General features: G+C 39.4%; 1 protein-coding gene across 1 annotated transcript in view; it reads left to right on the top strand.

Annotated features, from left to right (window-relative positions):
* GNG7 (G protein subunit gamma 7) overlaps positions 1-13,809 on the top strand; it is an 832,631-nt gene that overhangs the window by 97,383 nt on the left and 721,439 nt on the right. Inside the window, exon 2 of the mRNA XM_044080665.1 lies at positions 13,156-13,258. The gene's annotated coding sequence lies outside the window, so the exon portion shown is untranslated. The remainder of the gene's footprint in view (positions 1-13,155; positions 13,259-13,809) is intronic.

Below are 13,809 nucleotides of genomic sequence, written 5' to 3'. Positions count from 1 at the left end.
TTTGGTGACTTTAGCCAGAGATCTGGAGTGCATCTGAACTGAAATCCAAGGCATCTACTGCAAATAACTGAAAAAAAACCTACAAAAAAACTAAGCTTCTTCTCTTTACTCCTACTCACAAATCTCCCACACCTTTCTTCACTATCTCATCGAATAATGCAACCAGTATTAACCCTGATATGACCACTCGACTATTAGGTGTAACTATTGATAACCGTCTCAATTATGATGAACATATTAACACCACTATTAAAGCTGTCAACAAAAAAATTGGGACGGTCTACAGAATTAAACCCTTTCTTACCCCAGTAGCTAGAAAAAACATTGCTCAGACACACCTGATCTCCACCCTTTTCTATGCCTCAGCTATTTATACTAACTTATCTAAAAATAACATTACCAAACTCTCTATCTGCTACAATAGCATAGCCAGATTCATTACTGCTACTCCCCTAAGAATTCACCATTGTCTTAACCTCAAACAACTAGACTGGTTAGAGCTAAATAACCACTTACTCTATAAACAACTACTCATCATTCTTAAGACCCTTTACTACCCTGATGTCACCCCTAGCCTTACAAAACTGATAATACCGTATAAAAACCTAGCCACCCTCCGCTCTGCCAATAAACTCCTAGTATCTCTAACTAAATCATACAATAAAGCTGGGGATTCATTATTTTCAAATTCCATAGGTAAAAACTGGAATAAACTCCCTCAAGAAATAACTAATCAAGACTCTACCTCTCTTTTCAAAAAACACATCAAAGAACATCTTAAAACTCAATGGCTGTGTCCTTGTGCTAACCCCGACTGAAATCATGTCTTCATTCACCTAACTTTCCTCCCCATCCCCTTACAGAGCTCCTCACTAACACTTTCAATAGTTTGAGAGTTATATCTGATATATAGGCTCTATCAGTAACCTTCTTTTTCTATCCCGTGTAACTTCATCTTGTGTTATTGTTTCTGTTTTATAAGTCTAACTACAGTAGTATGTTTTATAATTTTATCTCCTATTTTTAATATTTCTCTTTTGTTGAAATTGCTTTCTTTTTACCTTGTATTGTTTTTACTCATATTAATGTTTTTATGTGATACTTCATTGTTTATTGCCTGTACTGGAGCTTTTCTCCCCGGGCCTCTACTGAAAACGGATACATGTCCAGCTAGACTAGCCCGGTCAACAAATGTAAAATAAAATAAATAAAATAAGTATATTTAAGGCCTGTATTGCACTTTCTTAACTGTATTTATTTGAATTGCTGCTTTATTTTTGCTGATTGTGTCTGCATTTTTGTTTCTACATTTTGAAATTCTGTACTTCCTAATATAGCACAGGGTAGATTCAGACTTATTGAATCTAGACTGTTTGGTATCACTGTGCTCTAAACCAACCATCATACATTGAGGGTCTCCCTCCACCCTTGTGGCAGAAGTGTGTAGCTCAGATTCCATCTGAGTTAGGGATTGCTGGAGAAAGGCTCAGTTTGGGGCTTTCCCATTGGTAGTTTGTCTTAAAACTGTTGAATTTTGCCTGTGTTTAAGCCTTGCATCTGCATGTAGCTGCCCATTGCATAGGGGGGCTTAGCTGTGCCCTGTATAGACTCAGACACCTGGAAACTTACATTTTCCCTAGATGTCTGTCAGTAGGACACTCCCAAGTCCCCTGTTACTCTGCATGCAACTCAACTGCACACTGACCAGCATTGCCACAGCTGTTCATTCTTAACTGTCAACAGAATAAGCCCCTCTGTTATTCCTACATCATAAACTGATCTAACTTACCCACTCCCCAACAGTAATACGGTATAGACCTGCCATTATGGATGGTCACTTTCCCGCTGTTTCTCTGGCCAGCCTGATTGGCTTGGGCATCCTGAGGCAATGTAGTAATTGCCTCTTGTATACTGACAACCACCTAGTCCTGAAACAAACAGATACTGTATGTGAGAGATGTAATTACACTGTCAGTTTGGAAACAGTCCTCTCATGTAACAAAAAAAACAAGACATCAAACAATTTGTCAGCTCACGGACTTCACCTCATACAAGTTTAGGACACAACACAGAAACCCACATACACAAAGCTACTCACTAGAAGCCTACCAAAAAATCAGAGACCTCCCAAGCACAAATAAACCACTGCACACAACACACACATCATGCCTCACCAAATAAACCCCTAAGGCAAAACATCTCAAAACCTAATGTCTTGATTATAGGAGACTCAATAGTGAGAGAGAGAGAGATGTCCCCCTCACCAGGCTAGACAAAGAGGTCACTGTCAGCTCCCTGTTGGGCACCAGGATCCATCAGATCACACATGCACTCAGGTCCCTCAATAATAAGTACCGCTATGACTCTGTTATAGTATGTGTTGGGGTGAATGACTTGAGACATACTTCCCTTGACTATATGAAGAGAGACATGGCTGAACTCTCAGATTGTGTCCCAGGCAGGTATGACCTGGATGATGCCACAATATTAACAAAAAATGATTAACTTCAACAATTAGCTTAGCTTTTGGTGTCATTTCAGGGGGATCCAGTATTTGTCAGCCTGGGAGGGCATGGTCAACAGGCCACACTGCTTTTAAGTCAATGCAAACACACACCACCATTTATTTTATAAAACAAATAAGTGCTTTTGTCTTGACTATCATAAAAGACTTCAGATGTTGCAAGTTAATGAACACAGGAAATTTAAAAGCTAGGGAGCAATCCTATGACTTCCTGAAGTTCATTTCTTAAAGTGATACTGTAATATTATGTTAAAACCATTCATAAAAAATCAGAATGACAATTTCCAAACTGAATAAGCAATCAGAATTCAAACATAAAATCACATAATGAAAAAAAACAGTAAAAATAGCAGAACCCTTTTTTAAGTAAAGGCAATTAAACTATTTTAAGAAATTAATTCCAGGAAGTCGTGATTGTTCCCTAGGTTTTAAATTTCCTGTGTTTGTTACCTTGCAACATCTGATGAAGTCTTTTATGATAGTGAAGACGAAAGCGCTTATTTGTTTTATAAAATAAACAGCGGTGTGTGTTTGCAGTTACCATTGTGCATCTCTGTGTCATTTTATTCAGGCCACACTGTTTTGCCAGAGATGATATGCACCTGTCTGTCCTGGGCTTTCACTACTAGCTAAGATGCTTGCCTTCCCCATAGTGCTTTTTTTAGGCAATGTCAAACTGACAAAATTTCCGACATAGCAAAATCCACTCAAGGCAAACTCAAGGTTCTGCTACCTAATGCTAGGAGTCTAAACATGAAACTGCACTCCCTGGAAGCACTCCTTATCTTGGAAGATTCTGATGTCTGTGCAGTCACTGAAACATGGTTCAAGGCCGCAGAGAACATCCCATCTGTGCAAGGCTACAGTGCCTTCCACATGTTCAAACCTCAGAATGAGCATGAAAGAACCAAAGTTGGGGGGTGTACCCATCTTCATTAAAGGCAAGTACACCTCAAGATTGGTCAAACAGTATGACTACCTCGAACTAATCTATGCTGAATTAACTATAGGCAAAACACCCTACCACATCATTGCTAGCTTTAGGTCCCCCTCCATGAACCAAGAAAAGCACAATACCTACCTGAACTTACTGGAGTTAGTCCCCATACAGCTCAGCACCTTAGTCATGGGAGATTTAATTTACCCCTCCATAGACTGGGTAACCTTCACTAGCTCAAACATGCTCGCCCAGAGGTTCTAGAACTTTGTCAATGCAAATGGTCTGTAACAGTCCGCACCCCTCCCCTTGGGGCTCTAATGTCCTTGACATAGTACTCATCAACATGGGTGGTCACTGTAATGCCCCCTGTGTGATGCTCTCCCTGGTAAGGTTGCACCATAAATCAGTCTCATTCGAAGTAACTAATGGACCCCACACCTCCAAAGAAGAAAAAAAACTAAGGAACTTCTCAAAAGCAAACTACAACCTACTAAGTGATGATATAAAAAGTTGTATACCCCCCTGCAATCACAGGCAGTAATGACTCCTATGCAGCGATGTACACACATACCCTTAGTAAGTGTATAGACTCGGCTGTACCTGACAGGATTAACACCAGGCCCTCCCAAAAAAAAAAGCCATCTAATACAGACAGATTATATAACAAAAGGAAGAAAATTATGTTTAAGAACAAGAGGTGACTGCCTCTGGAGAGGAAGAATGATGTCCAGACTCACTAAGCAAATCAGAAGTCTTGTAAAGTCCTCTAAAGCTAATTATGAAGCTAAAGTAGCATCCCTAGCCAAGGGCAGTCGTAAGGCATTCTTTAACTACATCCAAAATCTAAACAGGAGTGTCCACCTATGTGCTGAATTGGTAGTAGATGGTACCACTGACATCATGCCGGATGAAATTGCCAACCTTCTGGCTGACAGATTTGGTGCAAACTTCACCTCCCTATCCCCACCAGCCATATCCCAAAGCATATCCGTCACCAGTTCTCTACCTATATCTCTAGATATCAAGTCATACATGCACTCTCCAGCGCCAGAAACACGGCCTCATTGGAACCAGATATCATCCCAGGTTGCTTACTAAGCAATCTAAAACAGGACCTAGCTGACCCACTTGCTCTTCTCTTTAACCATAGCCTGAGAACTGGCTTTGTAAAAACAGAATGGAGAACAGTAACGGCAGCTTGCTTAAAGGGGGACCTTCAACTGACCTGGAAACTATAGCCTCATCTGCATGGCCATGGAAAGGATCATCATGGACCTTATCAACAAGGACATAGGCGACCTTCAACTGTAGACTCAACCCAGTTTGTCTTCGTTAAGGGTAGATCATGCTTTTTGAACCTGGCAGACTTCTTTGAGAAAGTCACCAAAACCCTGGATGAAGGTAAGACAAGTGCATACACCCACTCGGGTATCATTGAAAAACTCTCCCAGTTAGGTGTTAACCCTTGCATTACTAGATGAGTAGCTAACTGGCTCATCAACAGAACACATGCTGTCAGAGTTGGTGACTCCACCTCTACCAGTAGAACCGTCACCAGTGGTGTACCGCAAGGATCTGTACTGGGCCCTTTACTATTTGGAATGCATTTCTCAAAAGTCCAAGCTAAAGTAGACAGCCTTTGGCTTACTAAATTTGCTGATGACTACAAACTAGAAACAGTCATTGCCCCCCCCCCCCAACATCCATCCTCAGCCCCTTTTCTCATTTTGCACAATGGCTCAGGGTGTCACTTCCACAGTGACAGTCTCGAGACAAGGTTTAGACCGCTGGATGGCTAGCCATGCCGTCTAATTCATTTTCACCACTCTCACGCACACATTCTCATGGCTAATTTGGAGTGTCCAATCCACCTACTGCATGTCTTTAGAATGTGTTATAAGAAACCGGAGCACCCAGAGGAAACCCACGTGACCACAGGGAGGACAGTGCAGACTCTGCACAAAAGGCACCCCAGCCGAGAATTGGACCGGAGAACCTTTTGCTGTGAGGTGACAATGCTAACTGTTGCACCACCATGGTTACCCCCACTGGGTCCCCCAATGATTTTAACATGTTACAGGAGGGGCTAATACAAACAAATGACTGGTGCAAATTCACTGTCTAAAATGGTCCAAAACAAAATGCAAAAAAACTGCACTGTTATCCCATTTGGCAAAGCGGAATTCCCCACTAGTTACAGTATTGACAGCACTCTTAGTTCAAACCCAGTGGTGCGGGATCTGGGAACATAGGTCGACAGCAATTTGAAATTTGACCACCAGGTTTCTCTGGTGGTAAGGAAAGCCTTCTACGTTGTGTATCTCATAAGTAATGTCATTGCATCCAGTTATAAGGATGTTCTAATCTCACTTTACTTGACCCTAATAAGATCATTGATAGAGTATAATGCTCTCTTCTGCATGTATCTCACCAGACAACTGCAGCAACTGGAGAGACCACAGAGGTTTCTCACCAAGAAGATACAAGACTTCCAACCATGACCTACATGGATAGACTGAAAGCCCTGTCACTGTATTCTGTATCATATAGGCTACTGAGAGGCAACTTGTGCCTGGGCTACAGTGCAGTCTCTGACGTCAGCGTGATGGAAATGTTGCACATCTGCAAATCAAATGGGACTAAAATCACTCGCTCTAGGGATCTCAGCCTTGCTAGTTACATTAACAGAACATGCTGGAGAGACAAGGTACGTCTCCCAGAGATTGCCACTGCTCTGGAATAAACTTCCAATTCATGTGAAGCAGAGCTTCTCAATGACCCTATTCAAGAGCAACCTGGACAAATAGATGGGTGACTGCAAATTTACCCCGGGGGTGGCACCCATATACCTTATGGATAGGGGTGGTTGGTGCTGATCTATCAAGTGCATCCATCTAACCAAGGACAATTGGGGCAACCCAGGATTAACATGGGTAGGCTTATAAAGGCTGTGGGGCCGCTAGCCTAGCAACCCCCTATGAAGTGCTAACTCTAATTTTTAGTTGTTACAAAGCAATGTGTCCTTTCATAAATATTTCCCATGAAGCTTTGCTTAGAAGTGTAACAGTAGTATGTGTGAGAGTGGAACATGGGGTTTCCATGAAGCAAAATGTGAATTGCTCAGAGCTACTAGTAATGAGTTACCGTCGAGAGGAAGATCCTGTTGTGCACTGAAGATGATCCTGTACATTATTTATTGTGCCATATAGTTTGTTTTGGATATTTGTTTCTTCACTTAGTGTGGGTTACATTGTTCTCTTTTCTGTTTGATTTGTGGGTCAGATATTTTTTCGATGTGCCAAGCAGTGAAGGGTTAATGCTGATCATAGCTACTCCAAAGCTTGTTTAAAAGTTTTAAGATTCACTGACATTTAGTTAACTGGTTTATTACAAAGCCCTGGATGTAAAGGATTGGGTGAGGGGCTATGCCAGTAGCTGCCTGCCTATTTTGCGCAGGACTCTCTAATAAACTGGAATGGAATATTAATTAGTGAATTACTGGCACACACGCATTCATTCTCACATGGTCTGTGACTCATACTTTTTTTTTGCAGGATGACAAATGAAGATAATTGCAAACTGCTAAGCTGTATGAGTAGGAAAAGGGGCTGGGTCTTAGAGAAGTACTCACTATTTGCTGGTTTTGGATTACTGTTGTTTGCTCTCAAAATGAGTAGTGTGCTTTCTTGCCCTTGAATTTGTGCACAAATGTATTTTTCCTTTACTAGGCTGCAAAAATTATTATCTTGGAGAGGTTAATTTGGCCTGTCCAAGAAAGGGCTGTATGCAATAAACACACCATCCTTTTTCATTTGCTGAAAGAGATTATACGCTAGTAGTTCTAAGCTCTTCTAAAGTGTTGAACTGTATGACGCTTATTTTCTTAACTAAGCTATATTCCATTTATCCAAACGCTATGATATGTGTTGGCATAGTAAAATATTTGTATGAAGTGCACCAGATGGTATGATCCTGGTTTATTTCAAGGTATTGAATGTCTATTGCAAAAACAATCTTTGATTTCATTGAATAAGAACAATAACAACATTTTTGTTTGGTGACCTTTGAGCCAAGGGTGTGTTACTTTCGGGTGTGGGGAGGTATGTGTATAATATATATGTATGTACAGACATACACACACGTGCACATTTGTTATAACTGGATTTTCAGACTTCTGAGATTTTAGGACCAAAACAAAAAAAAAAATCAGTTTCTTAGTAGTAGTAGCATAACATAATTGGTTTCTATCTAAAGTGCCTTCATATTATATAAAACAAAATAAACTAGTAAGATTCTACAAAGTCAAGCTTTTAATTTGGTAAAAATTAAATTCAGGTCTCTGCACTAGTTGTCGCTATAATTTGTCCTGCAAAATCTCTCATTTCTGTAAAAAGTATCCCACTTTAGGTGAGTACATTAAAAAGATTAATTAAGAATAAGGAAATCAGCATATGAAATGCAAAGTGCTGAATTGCACAGTGTTTAGGAAATATACCCAATAAATAAATCAGTCCCACAAACATGCTAATAACATTACTAAAATGTGAAGGAGAAAAAAAGAAAGGCAAGTAGAACTTATTTATTGAATGATTTGTGTACTTTTGATGACCGGTTTAATTCCCGTAGGCATGTGGTTCATTTTTAGGGGGAAACCTGAAATTCCATTTACACAGACAATGGAAATTTTGCCAAGATGTTGTATAAAATCCTCCTGCTGCTTTTCAGAAAGTGCCCTAAGAGCTACTGTTAAGTTGCAACCAATTCAGATTTGCAACACCACAGTTTAATGTCTCATTTGAAGGACAGCACCTCAGGACTGCAGTATCCCCCAATACTATAGTGTGGTGTTAGTACTGTAACGTCCGGCCTGCACATTTTGTTTTTTTTTTTTTTAGATTTTGACTAAATAAATTGATCATGACAATAATTGTATTTAGAAATATGTGAGCATAAGGCTTGTAGATTTCTGTCTTCCAGGCATCAAATTCAGTTGTGCAGCCATCTGAGCCACTGATAGTAATAGATCTGATGGGTTTACAGTAAATTAACTGTTAAAAATCAACATGACCAAGCTTTTTAGAATAAAAATGTCATACATCTAGCCCTAAACAGTTCCTTTACCTTGCGGTTAGTAAAGGATAACTACTACATTTGCAAAGTCAGACACAGATGGCTAGACTCTCCCTCCCCCCACATATTCACCGTCATTCCTTCCACTTGACCACTGAAGCTGATACTCACTCCTCCTGTCATCTGCCATATCACTCATGATTTTTTTTTTTAACTGAGCAAACCATTATAGTCTTACTCATAGTGGTGATGTTCTACATAGGATCATAGGAGGTTACTAGGCTAATGCAGCTAGGGCCTAGCCAAGTTTTACCCTTATTTCCAGGGTCAACATCTTTCACCCCTGTCCAAGAGGAACATAGGTGGAACTCCGGGGTGAATTTACGGTTACCCATCTAATTGTCCAGATTGAGTTTGAAGAGGGCCAATGAGTTGCTCCACTTGACATGAAATGGGAGTCTGTTCCAAAGGTGTGGCAACCTCTGGGAGACAAATCTGTCCCTCGAGCAGTTTTTATTAATGTCACATACCAGGTTAAGGCCATTAGAGCGAGTAACCCGTGTACCATTTGACTTACGGTTATGCAGCATTTCCAGTAAAACAGGGTCAAAGATTGCCTCTGAGTAGTCTGTATAAAACAGAATAAAGTGAGTGATTTCAGGCAGTCCTCATAGGAGAGATGCTGAAGACCTTGAATTTTCCTTGTGAGGAACCTTTGTGATCTCTCCAATTGCTGCAGGTGCTTGGAAAGGTACATACCAAAAGGGGCATGGTACTCAATTATTGGCCTGATGAGGGAAGAGTACAGGGAGATTATAACTTTTTTTTTCTGGAGGCAGTGCTCTTACTTATAAGATGAGATACGCAATATAGAATGCCCTTCTTACCACTGTGGAGATATGTTGATTAAAGGTAAGGTTGCTGTCAACCTGTGTGCCCAGGTCTCTCACCACTGAATGTGTACTTAGGGTATTGTTATTGATGTGGTAGTTAGCAGGAACACCATTCTTACCGAAAGGGGGGATGATACGTTTTTTTTTCAGTGAGCTTAAGGCCATGACTTTGGCACCAGTCATTTGTTTGAGTAAGACCCTCTTGTAGGATGTTGACATTGTTCGAAGATTCTATGACTGCCCCCAGTTTGCAGAGGAACTGGGGATTAGCCTGTAGGTGCCCATATTATTGTGGTATGTTGGAGACCAATGTGTATAGAGATTGAGCCTCTTAATGACATTAAGCTCAACAACGTGTTTTGTATTAGTTGGACTGCAAATTTGATCAGGTCCTGCCAACCCTGAAGTAGTCAAGATCATTCTTCTTGGTGGCTTCAGCATCAGCATCTGTCTTGAGCTCTGTACCTTGATGATGCTGTTACAACAGAAGGTTTAGGAATGGCAGACTCCACTGATGGTAGTTTAAAACAAATGTATAGTAGTGCATGACCTGGTATTACAAACCCCAGAATCCAGATCTCTAGAGTCATAATATTTAATTACTAGCAGACCATTGCCTCTACAAATGTGTTATGAGTTTACGCAGAGATGTCAAAGATGGCCAAAATCAGTGCAGATAATGATCACATTCTAGTGTTTCATGCAGTTGTACCAGTTCCCTCCACATAAGGGTGTTTGCCATGCCACACCTGCTGATGGCACTGAGAAATACTTTGTGTTTAAGATCAACATCAAATGTGTTAAATCATTTGGCTTTACTTATCACTGAAACTGACCGGTTGAAAACTTTGCTGAGATAAAACACTTGTTTGAATGGAAAATAGTTTATTACATTCAGAAAGATATCTCTTGTCAGCAAAAGTGGATCATATTTTTACCAATAGGCAGAAAAGTAAATTATATTTTCCAGTTACTAAAACAGATAACATTGGCCACATACTTATAACCTCCCCTGACTTCTTATGTAAAATGTCATTTCATGTATGGCTGCTACATATTTTCCAACCATTAGTTGCAAGGCCTTGACCCAACCACCCATCTGCAAAATCTGTAATTTCTCATCCTCATGCCAATCTTTTATTCTTACCTTCAAAACCCACAGTCATAAATTTCATCTCTCTAGGAACCCATTACACAAAAATAATGCCTCATTCTTTCTTATTTCACTTCTAGATAAAACAAGGAGCTGGGCAGTTCTGAAACACATAGCTGTGTCTTGTCTCCCTTCCCCTTATCTCCAATAATCTCCATTACCCACCTTCTAGGATCAAGCACAGCTTCATAGCGTTTTAAACCACCTGTGTATCCACCTCATACAGTCTTCTCAAAGTACAGCTAATGATCTCAATTTCAGCATCCTTGTAAAGATTTATTTCCACTTTGTTCCAGTAAATGCAGTCCCCTCTCTTGTGCCCCACCTCTGCCATAACTGTTCTGGTGACCTAAAATATTGTTGACAGTACAACCTCCTAAACAGTGACATACTTCTGGTACTCTTCTGACAAGTTTTTCCTTATCTGCCAATGCAATTTTATTTTCTTAAATGTTCCTCATCACATGTTCCCATGCCAGACGACCTTTAATAGCTTTATTTAATTGCGATTGCAGAAATTCTTCACTTCATATTTGATAGCTCTTCTTAAACTGCCTGCAGTCTGTGAATATCAGATTACATCCAAAAGTTTAAGACTATCTCTATTCTTCTATTTTCTCTATTCAGCGGGTCTTTCCTTTAACATGTGGTATATTCAGAGTATGCTGATCTAACAGTCCTGACACAGTTACCCCTATCTCTACTGCTCCAAAATTCAAGCAAGATTTTGTCTTCCTAGCCTCCTTCATCTGCCTCACTTCAGATGCTTCTATACTATCCTTTTGTAGGCTAAACTACTATTTACATCTTTATCTTCCTTAAATACAAAGCTTGCAGAAGCTCCTAGAGCCTATAAATTGAAATCTGACATACCATATCATCCAGATTACTTAGAAAACTCAAATCTTTCTTTCACTATGGAACTCTCCCCTATTGCTTCACACAGACTTATATTATGGATTGTATCTTTTCAACTTACAGGGAAGTGTCTAAATGGGTATAACATGTATAACAAGATCATCATCTGTAAAACGTTCACACTGACCACTAACGTATCTACTCAGTAAACTCTGTCTGATGTAAAACATCCTGTTAGTTATGTTTTTTTTTTTTTTCAACTGTCTTTCAAACTGTTACGCCTGACTGTTTCATGCCATTGATCTTTATAATTGTGCGTGCTCCAAAATCCTCTTGTGCAGTACCCAGTTTTAGATGAACATTCTTATTCCAAGTGCACTCCAAATGAACATTCCTTAAGCTATTCATAAATCTGCCAGAGCCCTTTCAAGGCTTAATCCTGTCTTTTTGTAACTGATATACAATCATCTGCATATAATAAAAAAAAACTGTCCTTAAGCAGCTTTCTCAAACATTCTCCTACCCTTTGTACCGACATGTCACTGACCGACATAAAAAAAAAGATTATAAATAGTTTTATTTATTCTAAGTTAATGGGGGTGGGGGTGTTCTGAAAATGTATGTAGTTTTTTATTGTTTTGAGGGTTTTCAGTAAAATAAAATGTCTTGGAAAATGTGGCAATGGTTGAAATGGAGATGAGAAACATTTGTACAAAAGATCAGCCTGCCAAACTTGTGTTTGTGTGCAACACAAAAGTTAGAAATACACATTAAAAAAAACTGACACTTGTAATACGTGCGGAACAGTGGCTTTTTATCGTAATGCCTACATTATATCCATATTACCTTTGAATGTAAATGGCTTTAAGGGTGTAGACGAAAAAAGGTTTGAACTATATTAAGAAATGCAGAATGCAAATAGTGCTGCAGGAGACGCATTTCAAAAGAAATGAGCATGTGAATTTCTCAATGAAGCAATTTTAGGATAGATATTCAGCAGGATATCAGGAGAAAAAAGAAAAGGGGAGCAATAACATCAACTGATAGAGAAGTTCCACTAGTGACAGAAGAGAAAAAACAGGCAATAACGATAGACTTCAGGTATTAAGGAGTTATTTGCAAGGGAGGAGTATTTCTCTGGCACATGTTTGTTTCACCAAAAACTGATGTTGTGAAGCTTAAGAAAATTGTAGGAGAAATAATCTGCTCTAATATTGAGGATGTATCAGGAGGACCTAGAAGGGAAAATACAACAAAAGGCTAGATTTTTGAAGAAATTTATGAAAATACTTGGCATGGAAGATGAGTTTAGAAGTAGAAACTCTGACAGAATTTACATAGTATTCCCCAAGGTACAGTAAGTAACTAGGCTAGACTTGAGCGGTTATATTTTCACAGGAACATGTGCATTTAATTGAAAGCTTTGACACACCTCTGGTATTGATCTCAGATCATGCACCAATCAAAACCAAGATAAAAATGAAGGTAATAAAGTAAAAAATGAGAGACTGGTGCTTTCCACCTACCCTTTAAAAAGTGAAGAATTTAAGGAATGTGTAGTGGAATTTGAGAGTTATTAGAGAAAATGTTTTTTTTTCCCTTTTTGCACCTGTGTACCAGTGGATTTTTTCCACTGTGATCATTTATGTACTATTTATTACTATTTGAATTGTTTCATTAATATTTGTGACAACTTGGATCCCAAAATGTTTTTCAGCTTCCACTTTTTCCTACTTACTGAGTTTTACGGGACCATTTGCTGCTTTTTCGGCACTAAAGGACCTTGACAGTGCAAACCTTTTGGGGAACTACAGGATCTGGTATGTAAACTTACTGTTTTGTTAGTGATTAGAGAAAATGGAAAGTTCTTCATTAGTGACAGCTAGTGAGTGGGTTAAACTGAAGATGGAATTTAAAAATAGGGTAGAAATAAAATGGAAAAAAATATGGTTGAGGTAATAGGAATTATTTAAAGGGGCTGACAGAGGTTAAATTATTGCAGAAAGTATAGTTGTGTAAGTAAACTTACCATAGGTGTTTGAATGATCACTGCTGCAGTAGCCTTAACTGTATGGGTTATACTCTGCCAGGGATATAAAAACTTACATGTCCCCAGGCTGTCAGACAGCTCAAGCTGAGCTGACCAAAATACAGATTTGAGCAGTAAGCCCTTCAGAACTTTCCTGCCAACAGAAAGAGGGAAGCTGAGCCCTTATGCCCTTTCATAAAAATGCACCAAAAAACAAAGGAGGGAGCAGGTACTGTAGCAGTGACCATTGTAACATTTGCTGTTATGGTAGGTTTACTTGCACAACTGTACTATCTTAATCATGTTGATCACTGCTGTAGTAGACTTAGCTATATGGGTAGA

Source organism: Protopterus annectens, chromosome 8.part0 (genome assembly GCF_019279795.1).
Source record: "Protopterus annectens isolate FY-2018-M chromosome 8.part0, PAN1.0, whole genome shotgun sequence".
Taxonomy (NCBI): domain Eukaryota; kingdom Metazoa; phylum Chordata; order Ceratodontiformes; family Protopteridae; genus Protopterus; species Protopterus annectens.
The sequence above is the reverse complement of the archived record's forward strand: the minus strand, read 5'-3'. Positions and strand labels throughout refer to the sequence as shown.